Genomic DNA, 18,040 nt, shown 5'->3' on the forward strand with positions numbered 1-18,040 from the left:
AACAATAAGTGTTCTTTGTTCTTACATACTATTTAAGTCTGGGGTCTTCCTTCAGAGATTTTAGGACGGTTACAGTATTATAAATATGTGTCCCTATACTAGCACATCGTGGTAGTCTTCACCCCTCATCCAGAAAGACATCTTTGTAACAGATGGATAACATCACATAAAACCTCAGCCAATCCAAATGCAAACCAAGATGGAGCTCCATCCCAATGGAAACATTTACAAAACAACATCCTCAACTAAAGCTTCTGGATGCTTCTGGAAAGGGAGATGGATATATGTGTATATATATATATATATATATATATATATATATATATATATATATATATATATATATATATATAATTATATATATACACAAACATATATACACACATCATATATACATACATATATCATATATACATATGTATAGTTTGCCATCTTCCTATTGTTTATTTATCAAAAATAGAATTAATTAAACACTAGACAAAGGTAGGATGAATTCTTTTATTTAGAGACAGGGGTCATGGAATTTGTTGTGAGATTGTGTATCATAGTAATGTCAGAGGCTACGCCTATAAAGTATCACCAACATGACTATCTAAATATGGCTGAACACGGACAACAATAGATACGGCAAGGCTGAACACGGACAACAATAGATATGGCAACTCTTACCATGTCTGGTTAAAGCCCCACACTTGAGTTAATGATCTCTTCTTCTATAATTTTCAATATATTACAGTATAATATTATGTAGAGAGTATATATTTATTTATTCATGTATTTATTTATACAATACTTTGTACATTCAAGTAGTGTTGCCCATATGTCCAAGTGTTTAGAGTTGTCATCTAAGCATCAGAAATATCTGGTCCTCATTCGCTGAGTAGTGCTAAAATTTTGATTTAATCTAACAATTCAACGATATTACTAAGTGTACTACTGAAGAAATAACAATGAGTAGCTTTAATCATGTGTCATCAATTTACTTCATGACAAATCAGTGTCTACCTTCTTGCAATTTTAAGCAACTACTAAAATGTCCGCATACTTTTTTTGTTCTCTAAGTTGAAATTGTTATAAAACTCAGTTATTATTCTGATAAATACATAATTTGATTTATTAATACATTTTATATGCTATTTCTGGCCATTGTAAATTTAAAACACATTGTGACACTGCTGAGAAATTTTTCTTAAATCTAAGTATTTTACTGCACAGAAATTTTGGCTCTTCACTGCTCAAGTATTTTTGCTCTTCCTAATTTGTCTCTATTTCCTTTTCAGATCAGTAGTGATCATTGGGGAGCTTGCTCAGGTCATTTCTTTCTGTCTAATCTTTATGTACCTCAAGTACTAAAAACCCATGTGGATCCCTTTGTCTGGATTTTTTTCAATCACAGGAAGTCAGTGCTTTTTAATCTCCTTCAGTCTGAGGCTTTATTCCTGATCCTTCCACTGACTCAGAACACAGTGAATACTCCACCGTGTGCTTTCTATTATTCTAAAACCAATATCTCACTCTTTATATATTTTTCTTACTATAAATAGATTTTTATACTTGTGTCTCAATTAGTCAAAACTTATATCCATTAGCTTCCATGCAGCACTTTCATATAGTTTTGTATTTGTAGCTTGATTTTCATGTATATAAGAGAGTTGTTGATTGCTTGCTTTACAAATGGTTATGTGTTGCTTATAACTATTTAATGATAAAGACTCTAAATGTATAATCTACATTTAATATAAATGAAAATTAAATAAAACTTTAGTGGAAACAGAGTTTTAGTTACATCACAAATATCTAACTCTTTCCAACTTGTTTGTGAAGGAATTAAATGCTGTCTGCTAAGAACATTGAATTTTTAAATGTTGAGCAAGGCATAGAAGGCAGTCAAATGAGCTGTAAAATAGTCATTTCTAAGAAGATATAACACATACTAAGGTGGATATTAAACCAATAATTTAAGTTAACAGTTTGGTTTATGTATTATGTATTCAAAAATATTTAGTCAACATTTTAAAATATTAGTGTATTTTTATTTTAGGTGTATGACTGTTTTGTCTACCTATATGTGTACAGCATATGAAAAGCCTGGTTGCCATCAGAGGACAAAGAGGCTGTTACATTCTGTGGAACTGGACTTACAGAAGGTTGTTAGCTTCTATGTAGGTTGTGAGAACTAAGTTCAGATTCTCAGCATAACAGAAAGAATGCTTAACCACTGAGCCCACATGATGTAAAATCAGGATTGACCATCAAACATACTCTTCATCTGTCTCATCTTACTCAAGTTTGTATACAACTTGGCCTCTTCAGAATGTCTCCTTTGGGCTTAAGATAAAGCAACATTATTCAACATTTAAATTTACTTTATAGTAGAAACAGAAAACTATCTGTACGTGAGAGAGAAAGTAAACATCAATACTGAAATAAAGTATAAATAGAAATCAGTATTAATCTTTATTGATATGATTAACATTTGTTAATTTCAACAAACTAATAGGAAGTCTTGAAGACTTGGATTATCAAACTGAAAATAGTCCCGGGGTGGGATCCAATTCCATCATAGATTCTTGTGAGGTACTTAGATGAAACTGAACCTACTACAAAATTATTGTTTTACCTCATCAAACTTTGAATCTTTTTTGCTAACATTGTGTGGTTGCAGATGTGGAGAGAAGGGGAACAAGAAGTCAGAAAATCTACAGAGAAAGAAAAAACATGGATTTGGAGTAACATAAATCTGTGTTCTGAGGCCATATTTACTCAAATGGTTCCAGAATAAGCTGGCTCTTATTCTCTTTAAAGTGAGTACTGTGAGGTTTTGGCTTAAATTATGTCACCATGATGTGGGGCTGAAAGAATGAATCTCTTTTCACTGGAGGAACCACCTTAATAGAAAGCAGGTACTTCAATGGATCCACTGAGTCCAGAGTATCTGCTGTTATTTTCTCCCGATCTTTCACGTAAAGTTGTTTTCTAAATTTTATATTAACAATAATAATGTTAAGAGCCAGGCATGATGGCACATGCCTTTAATCCCAGCACTTGGGAGGCAGAGGCAGGAGGATCACTCTGAGTTTGAGTCCACCCTGGTGTACAAAGCAAGTCCAAGACAGCCAAGGCTACACAAATATACCCTGTCTCGAAAAAACAAAAAGCAAAATAAAACAAAAACAAAACACAACAAGAAGAAAAACAATAATAATGTTAAGATTAAAGTATTTTGTAAATTTGTTTAAAAATTAAATTCATTATAAGTAAGCAAACATATAAAGGTCACAAAATATAAGGTTAATTAAATACCCTGAGATGAAATTAATGCTATGTTATCTACAACAATATTTTCTTAAGTGTTGATTTGTTCTTAGTATTCTTTTACAAATGGCCATTTAAAAACTATTAGTAAATTTTAGTTTTTTCTTGCTTTCTAATTGGAAAATATCTCAGCTTTTTGGATAATCAGTCATTGCTTTGACCAGTAAAGAAACTTTTAGGAGATTTCTGCCTACAAAGAAAATTCTTACTACATTACATAGTGATTTTAAGCTTGCTTTAATGAACAAATGCTAAAGTTTATATTTAAATTTTGGTCTATTAAATTAAAAATAGTACTATTGTAAAAAATGTTAATTTTTCTATTATTCCAATTTAGTTATGAAGGTTTTTCTAAACCAGATTGTTTCATCAGCTGAAAGAAAAAAAAAATCAACATTGCATCAAAGAATCCATTGGACTGGGTGAAGGGGCCAGAGCTTTCTCATGCCATCTGAATGCACATTCATGTTGATTTCAAAAGAGATCTAAGTGAGGAATGAGAAGAAGGAAAAAAAGATGAAATTATGTAATTATATTACATTATAAATATTAAAATAAATTAAGTTAAAAACATATTTGTGGGGTTGTCAAAATAGTTTAGCGGACAAATGTGCATGGTATTCTGCCTGGTGACCTGAGTTACATCTGGAACCAACAGGAGAGAATGAGAGAAGTAATACCCACTCTAAAACACAATGTACACACCATAGCACACACACATATACACAAAATAAGGACATGCATGCGCTACTTTTTAGATGAAATAAAAGCATGTTTATAAAATTGAATGTTATTACTTTTAACCCTGTACTCATCTATCTTGTCCTTTAAAGATCATGATCACATTATTGCAAATCTTAACATGGAGCAGGTCCTGTGTAAGACTAGTTTTCAATTGTATATTTCATAACATGGCATTTAATTAACTTTAAGGACATATTCACCCATACTATTCCAGATTCAGTATGGATTAAAGGATCAAAGTGTATTCCAAATTTCTCAGGAAGCCACACCAACCAGCACATTTACTTCTTAAAAATAAGAGCAATGATGAAGACTTTGTTACCGTCTCATTTAACTCATTTTCACTGTAATCAATATAATACAAGAAAACATCAGTTTGGAAAAGGCTGAAAGTCGGAGGCACAGAACATTTTGTCAAATCATGTTAAAATAAAAGTGAGTTATTTTTGCAGCTAATTTAAAGTTAATAAATGTTTATATTTAGCCAATCACATATGAACTTCAAAAGAGTCGCAGTTGGATAGTCATTTAATTGATTGTGTCCTGGAAATAAATGCAGCTAGAAAAAAAAAAAAAAAAACAACCAGAGTATAGGGAGGCGCATAATAATAATTACTAATTTTAGAAATAAAAATATACCACTATGCACATTCAGAAAACTTAACCTTTATATAAAACAAAGATGCAGTGAATACGGTTCATTCACATGTGTTCATAAAATGATTGAGTTCATAGCATTCCCCGTTCTTCACCGTCAAATTTTAGAGTTAACAGAAGTTATTATAGCCTCATCATCTGAGTTCACAACTCTTTGAGTTTGTTATTTATTTCAGGCATCTGTGATAGGTAAGCAAGGCAAATATCTTAATAAAGTCACTACTATACTCTCTAATATATAGTTTTTTTAATTTTGTACATTTTGGTATGCATGCCATACATTTTGTCATCTACTGTAAGATCTTAGTAGCTGTCTCAAACAAATGAGTACATGACGGGGCTAAAGGAAAATAGTCACTAATGGTCATGGGGTATAAAGTAAATTATAAAAATATACAAATATTCCCCAAAAGGCTCACCTGTTTAATTTATCCAATTAAACCATTTTCAAATTTCTCTTCTTTGAAACCATTATATACAACTATTCCATCTTCAGATCTCACATGGTAATTTATATTTTGTCTGTCTAAAGAAATATAACATCACCATTTGTCTCATTAATCTTCATGAAATCAAGCACAGAAACCATCAATGCATGGCTAAAATGCCTATATGGATGGGTCATAGTGATAAATAGACAATTTCAGTATCGGTAGGCTTGAATTATATTCTTTGTTAGCAGAAATTCACAAGCTTTTTAGTAACATGTTTATATCCAAAATGCAGTTAACAGCTCTCAATTGAATATCTGTGTTAACCAATGTATAATTGCCTATAATCTCAAATTAGATTTCTTATTCAATAAAAGAAGTGTGTTAATGTTTAATTGGTTTATGACTTTTTCTCCTTTTTTGTCTTAGCATTCATGTTAAGGTAAGTATGCAGCTACTTTCATGTGAATCTCTGTCCATTTCTTTCTTGGACTAAAGCGTTTGTTCTTCTTTGGTATCCCTTTGTGATTATTCTATCCGGTCAGAAAAGATAGTCAAGCAAACCTTCTCCACACAGTGCTTTCTGAGCTAATTCCATTTAGCACAAACTTTGTTTCATAGGCATCCCATGACCTGTTTCCCATATCTTGGACTTATAAAACATTCTGCAAATTCACTTTCTTATTCTACACATATGATATTTCATACCTAGTTGAGGCAAAATTCCAAAGTCAGTTAGTATGAATAATGTTTATTGTAAGAACTAGCTATAAGAACATAAAAATAATTATTTGATTTATGAATAAGTTTTTAAAACATTTCTAAACTTCATAATCAAAACATGATGACATATACTGTATTCTGGGGCCTATTTCTGGCACAGATTGATGGAAACTCCTCTCTCTTGACTGTCAGAAAAAACAAGATTTTAATTTTACATGATGGTCCTACACTAGTCTACTTTTATGAGAAGATAAGTCTTCATACTTCATCTCTTTGTATTTATTAGTGAATAAAAATCAATAGAATAATGGGTAGGCTAAAGTAAAATATTATTTAAATTCTGTCTCCTAGTAAAATATACTGGGAGGTACAGAGAAGTTTGTTTTGTTTCTTTCAACTAAATATTCTTCAATTTTTTAGGTCACTTTAATTAACATAAAAATCCTCGTTAAGCTTAAAAATAGACCTTTAAAACATTTGGTACAATGATAATGTACAGCAATCACATGTCTAATCCTAGAAGAAGCATGGTGTTTTGTTATATACTGTTACACAGTCTGTGCTATTATATCCATAGAGATGACACAGAGCACGTATTAGCAGCCTGGATGTGTCTGCTTCTGTGCAGGAATTCACACATGGCAGATTGCAAAGTATCATCGCAGAGAGCTGTCATATAAACCACTGCTATGATCACACAGTAACCGTTATACATAGGAGAATTTTCCAAAAGCTATATTTCATGTGGGCTTCAGAAGACAGAACAAAACGAGCATTTAAAAAGTATTTTTAATATTTTAATTACTAATTTTAGTAAACATTATACTCTATGCACTTGTATTTTAAGTGTTTTAGTCCAAACTCAAATCAAATTAAAATTAATGAGTTTACCACCTACAGCAATATTTAACTATTCTAATCAAACTAAGGTTCTCATTTAAATTTACATAGGTGATTTTTTTAAAAACTAATAAAAGATTTCTTTGTATGATTTATAGTTATCTTATTGAAGTCAAGCACAGTCTAGAAGGTTTCTTGGAGAAATTGAGATAGTTGCTTTTGAGTCAGTCATGTCCAGGAAAGCTATATAAGTGCATGGATAGAGAAACAGAGATGTATTAGCAACAGTTTGATCCAAAACGTTTATGAAGAACTCATTAGAAAAAAATTTTTCTCAGTTATTCCAATCACTATTAACAATACTTTCCACTGCCCCCTGCTGCTTCCTCACAGAAGTGAATTATTATTTTGTTTTCTAAAGTTATACTATTTGCCTTTGAATAATTAAGAATGGTGGAGAAAACATTAATATTAAAAATTCTGCGCATGTTAAATTCTAGTTCTTAATCCCTTTGTTTACTTTCCCATTGTGTGCAATTTAATTTCTCCCTGTGATTCTAGAGAAACAGGTTATGAAGTACATCCTAAACTGATGAAAACTGTTTGAACTATGAATGACATTGATACACCAGGACAACGGAACAAGACTCACAGCTGAAGTATCTCCTGAGAACCTGCCAGAGTTTTATGGGCAATAGCTCCTATGTTTGCATGTGTACATATGGAATATTTCTGCAGAAATAATGAGGACAGTATTCACTTATACATGATATAATTAATTTACAATATTACAAAATATTAATGTCATTACATCTATTATTTTTATTATTTTCTAGGAATTTGAGCATATTGTGTAAACACAAGTGGACATTTTTAATTTGGGGGAAATTTATGTACTTTATTTTTCTCTTTACACAGAAAACAAAAATTATTTATTCTAAAGAAATGTTTGTTTTAAAAAATGTTATCCATATTCAAGCCTGCAAACTACATCCCAAAACATGGTCAGGTCTAGCAACATCCTGCATTCTCTTTCAAAAATTAAGGTGCAGATGGAATCCTGAAATAAATGACATTGTAATAGGGCTTCAAGAAGTCAGTGGCCAATTTCAATTGAGAACATAGTCATCTCTTCTTTCCAATATATTATCACAAGAAGTTTGTTGTGTTAGCTGAATGAGTACTACGCTGGCTGTTGATTATGTAGATTCTCTGGGTATAATATTTCCAAACATCTCACTTGGTAAATCTTTTGGTACATGTAAAAAATGCATAATGTAAGACTGTAAACATGGCTCTGTGTCAAGAGCTCCAGTGGCTGTTCCTGTGGATCCAGTTATGTTCCTAGCACCCATCTTTGTTGGCCTACAACCACCTTTAACTCCAGCGTCAATTGGTCCAGGAAGCATTTTTGGCCTTTCTGTGGGCTGGAGGCACTGCACTAATTTGAGGTATATTTACAGGTAAACATCGAATACGTAACAATACAAAACAGGAAATAAAAAAATAAGACCCCATCCCCCAAAATTCAAGCCACCCACTCCAGGGTAACACTACTTAAATAGATGCAATTTGTAAAACAAATAATTACTTCACTTTTATCTATTTATTATAATTTATAATCTGCCTGCCTTATAAAACAAATTTTAAAATAACCTTTATTGTTCTGAATATAGTGGCGCATACCTTTGATCCCAGCACTTGGTAGGCAGACACAGAGAGATCTCTGGGACTTTAAGGCCAGCTTTGTTTACAGTGTGAGTTGCAGCCCAGCAGACTGCAACACAGTAAGACCCTCTTTTACAAAATAACTTTCTTTAAGTTTGTTCTTTGATAATTTTACATGTGGAAATAATGCATTCTGATTACCTTCATCCTTATATTTTTCTTGAAATTCTCTTGCCCACATTCATGCTGTAATCACAAAGAAGCAGTTAACAAGGGAAAACTTAAAAATATATAAGCCAATTTTTATTTAAGTGCAATATCTACTATTAATTGTTATATATAATGATAAAAATATCAAAGTTCAAAGTAAAGGCGTATCAAAGACATATCAATTTTATTTTTAGATAAATGCAATTATTTATCTGTTCCTGGAAACTGAGTGAATAGAAGACAAAGAACATCTACTACCAAAGGCATATTTTGACACATACTGCATGCTTTATCTCTCTATGTCTAAATTTTTATATTGAAATTAAATACAGTGATAGAAGTATTCCTATTATAGCCATAATTCAAAGGCATATACAAGTTTATGACTTTTTCTTAATTTCTAGGTCAGTAAATGTAAAACAGAATAAAGGAAGAATAATCTGCAATACTGTAATACTTACTCAACATCCAATGTGCAAGTGACTTAGGCTAAATTTCAATAAAAGATTGTAATGCTCATTGAGAGGAGAGGGTATGGAGACAGAGAGAGACAGAGCGAGACAGAGACAGAGAGAGAGACAGAGACAGAAACACAGAGAAGAAGGAGGAGGAGGAGAAAAGAGGAGAGGAGAGGAACAGACAAGAGAAGAGAAGAGAAGAGAAGAGAAGAGAAGAGAGGAGAAGAGAAGAGAAGAGAAGAGAAGAGAAGAGAGGAGAAGAGAAGAGAAGAAATGAAGAGAGAACTGTAAATATTCCATGGTTGCTGGATAGTTAACCTATTATTTTCTAACACGTTTCTGAGCACTATGGATTATTCTTTTTCCTCTATATGCAAGAACATTATATATGTATTTATTTTCCTTAAGTAATAGTTCATAAGCTGGTGATCCAAGACTAATCATATAGATCTCTTACAGGTTTGTCTTTCCTATTTTACAGAATGACACATTAAATGATTTTTTTTTAAAAGAAGACTTTAGTGTGTGGTATCCAATAAAGGTATTAGAAAATCTTGAGTGAGGAAAGAATAACCTCATTATAACATACTGAAGTATAAATTATTATTTTCACCACAATAATTTGTATATGAATGGTTAAAGAAATGTACCATAAGCATAAAATTAGAAAGATGGCATTATTCATCTCTTTTACCATCTATCACCATGATTTTTAACAGGCTATATAAATAAACCATATGGTCTGATCTTTACTTGCAAATGCTGAACAGGCTTAGATGTTTTAGGGAGGCATTTTTGGTCACATATTTCATTAAACACTACCAGTCTCATCTAATATTCCATCTCCAGCCTCATTTCCTTAATTAGTATAAATTGAATAAACTCAGGAAATAAGAAATGAGAGCTGCACCACCAATTCACCTCACCATGAGAAAACAGATGACTAAAAGGAATAGTGGTTTATTAAAACTCAGACTGGTAGTTAATAACATGTGAGTATCTATTCACACAAGTAAAAACAACACCCTCAGCAGTAACACATATTTCTTGGACATGCCTTGTGGTAAAGGACTTTTCCTAATAATCATAAATGCATATATATATATATATATATATATATATATATATATATATATATATATGATAGAGGACAGATGTGTGCAAAATTCATAGCTTATAAGTAGATGGTAGAGTGTTAGCCAGGACGCTATGGAGAAACAGAACAGAACTAATAGTCCATGTTTTCCTGGAGCTGTAAGCATTCTTCCCCTCTGCTGTCTGACACCTGCAGAACAGGGAAGGAAGAGGCAATGTAGTTATTTCGCCTGTGTCTCAGCTTGCATGTCTGAGAACCAAGGTCAAGGTTGAGGGCTGCTACTTGTGTAACAAATTCTGAGGACACTGGAAACAAGAGACCCCTTGTCTACGAACAGTAGAATATGGGTATTCCGACAATTGTGATATTCTGCTATTGTTTATCTACAGACTGGCTGTGATCACTCACATTAGTATGGGAGATCATAGTTACACAATCAATCTGTCCATCCACTCATTGCCTCCAGAAGTGCCCTTCTACATGCACCTGCCACCTGGGCATCTCTCATGGAGCTAGCACCTAAAACTAACCAATACAAAGATGGAAAATGGTGAGTACCCAAGGGGTATTATCTGAATTAACAAAAAGTATAAAGTAATGGTGAATGAATAAACATATCACAATTAGAAATCAGCCAGTCAAATTCTCTATTAATGAAGTGGATTTCAAAATGAGATTTGACAAAATACTAACAGAAATTTCAGAATCCAATACCGTGATCTTGTGTTATTCAACCTGTTACATTGGTGGAACTGATCAAAATAGACTGTGGTGAAATAGACTCATTGTGGTTTTTGGAAATGGAAGTCAGGTTGCAGCATCTATTCTGGATGTATGGGACTTGCTGTCTCATCTCATAGATTTTCTCATTATTTAAATTATTTCTGTCATTGAATGGATTTTCACTTAACAGTAGAATCTCATTACACCTAATTGCAAGCAACCTGAGTTTTTACCTTTCAAAGTAGGCTTGTCTCTTTACCCCTGACTAATTTTCTCTAAATTTCCCCTTCATTTGCAATTCTCTTTTTGGTCACTGAGGATCTCCAAAATGAAGTCCAGTTCATTATATGCCTCATTATCGATATTACTGTGAAGCCATTATTGTCATTTACTCCAATGACCTTTGGTGCCTTGAATTCAGTCTTATTCTGAAGAACCTAGTAAATGCTACAGTGAGATGAATTGGACCACTTTCAAGGCAGAGTGATTGTCCTCTGATAAAATCTTATTCCAAGCTCTCCGAGGACAGGGATGATATTAGTCAAATGTTTTCCTCTTCTTTTTTCCTTAGGCTGCAAGGACTAAATACCACTTTTTTATTTTTGTTCATTGAATGATCACAGGCTTGCTTTATTTTAGGGTTTGTTTTAAGCAAAACCTAGAGAAAGAATTATTAAAACCTGATTTTATCTCAACCTCTTTAAATTTAACAAGAATAGAAGTAAATCACATTCATTATTTTTACCCAACTTGAGAAAATATAAACCAACATCTTCCTAACAAAATTATGTCATCCAAGGACTTATAATAATTAAAAAAAATAATCAAAGGAGTTCCAAAATATTTCATATTTTAAAGTAAATTTTGAAATAAAAAGGAGCACTAAACTTTGTTTAAAATAGTTTAATGACTTAGTATTTAAATTCTAGTTATATAAACCACATAGTTTTTACATAGGTACAAACACGCACACACATACACACACACACATATACAAACATAACTTTCAATTTGGGTGAATTTCAGGCAAGCTACTTTCAGTCTACAGGTTTTTGAGTTATTATGAATTTATTTACTTTAGAAAACTTTTCTCCTTGGAGATAAGAACATACTATACTTAGGAATATTTTGCTCTAGTGCCTGAAGCAATCCCTTGAAACATATTTGTGGATAAAGCTTTCTGTCTCACAATATTTCTGGGAGGCAGAAAATTAACCTTAGTAAGCACTGATTAGCAAATACTGTTCAAATAATCCCATGGAGAAACCTTCTCCTGATGGCTTGTGAAACATTTAAAATTGTTGGAAACTCATTTTATTTAGTGGGGTGTGTGTGTGTGTGTGTGTGTGTGTGTACATTTAAGCATGAATGTGTCATGTAAAACATGTGATTGGGCGTGTGGAGGTCACAGGAGAATTTGTACGGATGGATCTCTTCTCTCCTTTCACCTTGTGAATTCTAGGGATCAAGCTCAAGTTGTGTGTATGGCAGTAGTAAGCACCTTTACCTGCTGAGCTATCTTACCCGCCCCCCTCCGCCTTCGCTCACTCTTTTTCAAGACAGGGTTTCTGTGGGTTACAGCCTTGTAGACTAAGCTGGCCTTGAACTCAGAGAGGTCCTCCTGCCTTTACCTCCCAAGTGCTGGCATTAAAGAAATATGCCACCTCACCCAACTATGTTCTTGAACTGGCATTTTGGTACAGTGCAGATAAAACTACTTTGTTTTGTTCAAGTGATTGACATTAACTTCAGTTTCTTTCTGCTTGTGCTCTATTCCGGACACCTGTTGTTTTGTTTAACTTATTATAAATTATTTAGATTACATCCCGATTATTTTCCCCTCACTTGTATCTTCTTGTGCTCACTCTCTCTCGCTCTTCTACCCTATTCCCCTCTCCTAGACCACTCACAGAGGAGGACTTCCTCCCCAACCATCTGACCACAGCTTATCAGGTCTCATGAGGAAAGCCTGTATCTCCTTCCTCTGTGTGTATTCAGGGCCTCCCCACCAAGGGGAAGTGATCACCAGAGATCCTGTCAGAGGCAGTCCCTGCTTCCTGCACCACCTTAGAGAATGAGCTGTCCTTTGACTATATCCGATCTTTCCTGGTCTTACCAAGTACTACTTCTCCTTGATTATTTAAGATTAAATGACTTAAAAGTTTTGTTCATATTCAGTTATATAGAAATATATCAAGTTAGTAAGATGGCTCAGCAGATAAAGCAACTGTCATCAAACCTGTCACTTGAGAAGCTCATTTCAGACCCTGGACCCATATCTTGTCAGGAAATAACCAACTCCTTCAAGTTTCCCTCTGACGTCCACGTTTGCAATGTGATGTACAAGTTCTCTCTCTCTCTCTCTCTTTCTCTCTCTCTCTCTCTCTCTCTCTCTCTCTCTCTCTCTCTCTCTCTCTCAATAAATAAATAAATAAATAAATAAGTAAAATAAAATAAATGCAATTCTAAAACCAGATTATCATTTCTCCATGGAATCATTTTCATCTCAAACACTGATGTTTTGACTAAAACGCTCAAGATTCCAGCTCAAGCTAACTATGACTAAATCTGAGCCCCCAAGATGTGGGCACAACTTTCATTAAAGATTCCCTGTTTTTTTCTTACTTATTTGGTAAATAATATGATATTTTACTAGGAAATGTTTTGCATTAAAATCAGGTAAAATGCTCTCTGCAGCTCCTACAATATTCCTGGATATTTTTCCCTTAAAAGTTGTGTTTATTTCCACATTTCACTATTAAAAAAAAAAAAACATGTTCTGGTGTGTTTTATGCTTAACAGTTTGATTCACAGCAGGGACTGGCTCACTAATTGGTAGAATGAAATCCTGACCTGATTGAACCAATATGCAGAGACTCACATCACCTCTAGAACGTTTCACTCTGCAATTCAGAGAGGATGGTGACTTGGAAGACATGAGTGCTATGAATTAAGTCAGCACAGACTGCCAGCATATTGACTCACTTTCAGCTCTACCGATGACTTGTTGATGTCGAAGATACTTCTGTCATGCTTTACCTTCTTCTTGCCTAACAATATTTTCCCATCTCCCAGAAATATGGACAGTAGTATTCAGTACCTCACCAAAATTCATGAATAAGTGTTAATTACAAACACTATTTTATTTTATTTTACTTTATTAATTTATTCTTATTACATCTCAATGGTTATCCCATCCATTGTATCCTCCCATTCATCCCTCCTTCCCATTTTCCCCTTACTCCCCTCCCCTATGACTGTGCCTGAGGGGGACTTCCTCCCCCTTTATATGCTCATAGGGTATCAAGTCTCTTCTTGGTAACCTGCTATCCTTCCTGAGTGCCACCAGGTCTCCCCCTCCAGGGGAAGTGGTCAAATATGAGGCACCAGAGTATGTGTGAAAGTCATACCCCACTCTCCACTTAACTGTGGAGAATGTCCTGTCCATTGGCTAGATCTGAGTAGGGGTTTAACGTTTACTGCTTGTATTGTCCTTGGCTGGTGCCATAGTTTGAGCAGGATCCCTGGGCCCAAATCTGCCTATTATAATGTTCTTCTTGTAGGTTTCTAGGACCCTCTGGATCCTTCTACTTTGCCATTCTCCCATGCTTCTCTCATCTACAGTCCCAATAGGATGTCCTCCCCTCTGTCCCAGTTTCCTGGTAAGTGAAGGCTTTCGTGGGACATGCCCCTTGGGCTAGTGTCCAGATATAAGCGAGAATATCCTATTTGACTCTTTCTGCTTCTGGGTTAACTCACTCATTATGATCATTTCTAGTTCAATTCATTTATCCACAAATTTTGCGAATTCCTTGTTTTAAATAGCTGAGTAGTATTCCATATTGCAAATGTACCACAGTTTCTTTATCCATTCTTCTACTGAGGGACCCTTAGGCTGTTTCCATGTTCTGGCGGTACTGAGCTGGGTCACATAGCTCAGATCCTTGGCTTGGGTCACACCGTGTTTTGCATTGTCCTCCAGTCGGCGCGCACAGTCCTTCTGCCACCCTGCCGATGTTCATCATGAACACCAGTGTTCACTGTACCTCCGTGCCAGAGGGGTTTCTCTCCAAGTTCACCCAGCAGCTGGCGCAGGCCACCGGCAAGCCCACACAGTACAACGCAGTGCACATGGTCCCAGACCAGCTCATGACTTTCAGCAGCACGAACGACCCTTGCACCCTCTGCAGCTTCCACAGCATCGGCAAGATCTGCAGCGCCCAGAACCACACCTAGACAGGCTGCTGTGGGGCCTGCTGGCCGATTGCCTACGCATCAGCCTGGACCGGATCTACAACAAATATTACGACATGAACGCAGCCAACATGGGCTGAACAGTTCCACCTTCGCTTGAGTGCTGGCCTGACTGACTTACCTGCACCGCGGTCCTTGGAGCCTTGCTAACGCTGTGTTCTGTGTTCGTCCACCCGTAATGATTCCCGACTTCCATTTGGGAGAAATAAACGTTTTAAAAGAAAAAAAAATCCCAGAAGATGCTCCAGCACACAACAAGAAAATTTGCTCAACCATGTTCATAGCAGCCTTATTCATAACAAACACTATTTTAACTCAAATAAAATAGCATTAATTCACGATACTGCTGAGGTTGATTACTGTGTAATGGTGCTTGTACCATGCATGAAAACTAATTTTAATCCAGGTATGCACTTGGTGGAGGAAGACAACTCCCATGAGTTATCCTTTGGCATGCATACACATGCACATATAAACACACATGCATACAAACATGTTCATGAATATGCTTATACATGCACATGATGCACACACAGAAACAAAGAAAACCGGGCGTGGTGGCGCACGCCTTTAATCCCAGCACTCGGGAGGCAGAGGCAGGCGGACCGCTGTGAGTTCGAGGCCAGCCTGGTCTACAAAGTGAGTCCAGGAAAGCGAAGGCTACACAGAGAAACCCTGTCTCGAAAAAAAAAAAAAACAAAAAAAAAAAAGAAATAATAATCACATAAATTAATGTTATATATATATATATATATATATATATATATATATATATATATATATCTTTTAGCATAAATCAAACTCTGATACCTGCTATTTTATTTTAAATATTTTTATTGGATTGTGTACGGGCACATAGAAAAATCCACCATACTAATTGTGAAATAGCATCAAACAGAATTAAATTTACATCCACCCAACAGCAGAGAATCACTTGATTGGAGAAGTAAAATAGACGGTTTTTTATAAAATAGCATCACAAGAGTTGCTCTCCTGCTTCAAGAACACCTACAATACCCCATGGAAGACACAGGAAACCATGTATCAAGAGTACACTATTCAAACAGAGAACAAAGGAAAACACCAAGTGTAGCATAAGAGACACAAGCCAGAATAAGTTCCCAGAACAAATGTTGTGAAGGAGCAAAGGGAGGGTGGCATGGCTCAACAGTGGAGGAAACACCATGGAGCTTGTATGTGACCATTATGAGGGGGGAACCCTGTAGTGGAAATGTCCTACAATCAGAAACTAGAGTGAAATTGATCACAGATGAGACTCCTGGCAATTGTAGCAAGAAGTGGAGTAGAAGCAATCTTACAGAGGAAGTGTTTTGAGGATATAATAGCATACTGACCTGGAGCTATAAAGTTGGCAGAATGTCATTAGAAAGGCAGTCAGGCTCCTTTCTTGGAGTTTATCCAGAACTAGAGAGACAGAATTCAAGGATGTGGCAAGTAGCTTTCTATTTAAAGCAAACTAAAAAAATGATGTGTTTTTTTTTTCAAATTAAATCTTTGAATCCATCATTCTTCAATCATGAATATTTCATTAAAATAATGTATGTAGAGCCAGTCTACAGCTCTGCAGATAAAGGTGCTTGCTGCTCATGAACTGATCAACTCCTGATGTACATGGGCAAACAATATATGACTTCTGAAAGTTTCCATCTGACCACTGTATGTGTGCATGTTGAGCATGTATACATACATGAACATGCACACTCACTGAAGTAAATACCTATATAAACAAATATAGAACATATGCATGTGGCTCAGGAATGCAATGCTCCAGGTCCACATACAAGCAAGAAGGATAAAAGAGATTGCTTTAGGGACTTGACTTTCAGGAAGAGCATATTCTATTAACTGCTATAGAGTTCCATATATTCATCCAAGATTTAAGTGACCTTAAGTTGAAGTATGAACACTGCTGTAAGGTTCAGCCAAGTTTCCAGTGCATCAAATCCAAGATACAGTGTCATAAAAAATAAAAAAATAGCCTCGCTAAATATGTCCTCATTTTCTCTGATTTTTACTTTATAAGGACATTTCCATCTAAACATTGCCAATTGAAATTTGTTTTCCTTATTCTGAAATGCTTTTTAGAAATGTGACTTGAAAGCAAAGGTATGCTTAGTTTTGCTGGTAAGCCATTAGTCGTCTTGGTTTCTGTAATATATTTCTTCCCCGAGGCTGTGGCTTTGCAAGCGTCCCTCAATGTACCCTTGATGGTCTTCTCATTACTTCATAATCGCTAGAAAACTTTTCTATCTTCTCGACCTTGCCATCTTGTTCACTGCATTTGTACTCTTGTTTTCAATGCGTATTTTAGTAAGTTTTCAGAAATTCATGCAATATTATTTTTCAACCCTTTCTCCTGGATCCTAAACTCATTCCATTCATCCAACATTATATGTTTTTTCAGCCCATCAAATCCAGTTTGAGCCACACAAATGCTCTAGATGTGCTTTCTTTCACTGAAGTGTGATTGACCTACCAGGGGCTACATTTTTAGAGAAAACCAGTTCTTCCAATCCCAGCAATATCAGTTTCCAACAGCTCCTGATCTAGAGCTGAGATGTCATGTGCAACTCCCCTCTGAATGCTAGGATTTCACCTGGTTTCAACTTGCATAGGGCTTGTGCACACTGTCACAACTGTTGTGATTCCATGTGATAAACAACCACCCTGCTGTGTCCTGAACTCACTGGTTTTTGTACCCACCCAGTACTCTGTCTGTTATACTCTGCCCCCTCCTCCACAGTGATTCCTGGGCCTGGGAAGGAGTGATGGACTACAGATATTCCATTTAGAAATGAGTATTTGGCAGTCTCATATTCTCTGCACCTTGTCCAGTTGTGTTTAATCACAACAATTAATCACCATCTATTGCTAATAGAAGCATCTTTGATGAGGGTTTG

The 18,040-nt window shown here is 35.1% G+C and overlaps 1 pseudogene; it reads left to right on the forward strand.

The window, feature by feature from the left end:
• The first annotated feature begins 10,682 nt into the window (after positions 1 to 10,682).
• Positions 10,683 to 16,454, forward strand: LOC127204745 (macrophage migration inhibitory factor-like; annotated as a pseudogene).
• Positions 16,455 to 18,040: the final 1,586 nt, after the last annotated feature.

This window comes from Acomys russatus, chromosome 20 (genome assembly GCF_903995435.1).
Source record: "Acomys russatus chromosome 20, mAcoRus1.1, whole genome shotgun sequence".
Taxonomy (NCBI): Eukaryota; Metazoa; Chordata; class Mammalia; order Rodentia; family Muridae; genus Acomys; species Acomys russatus.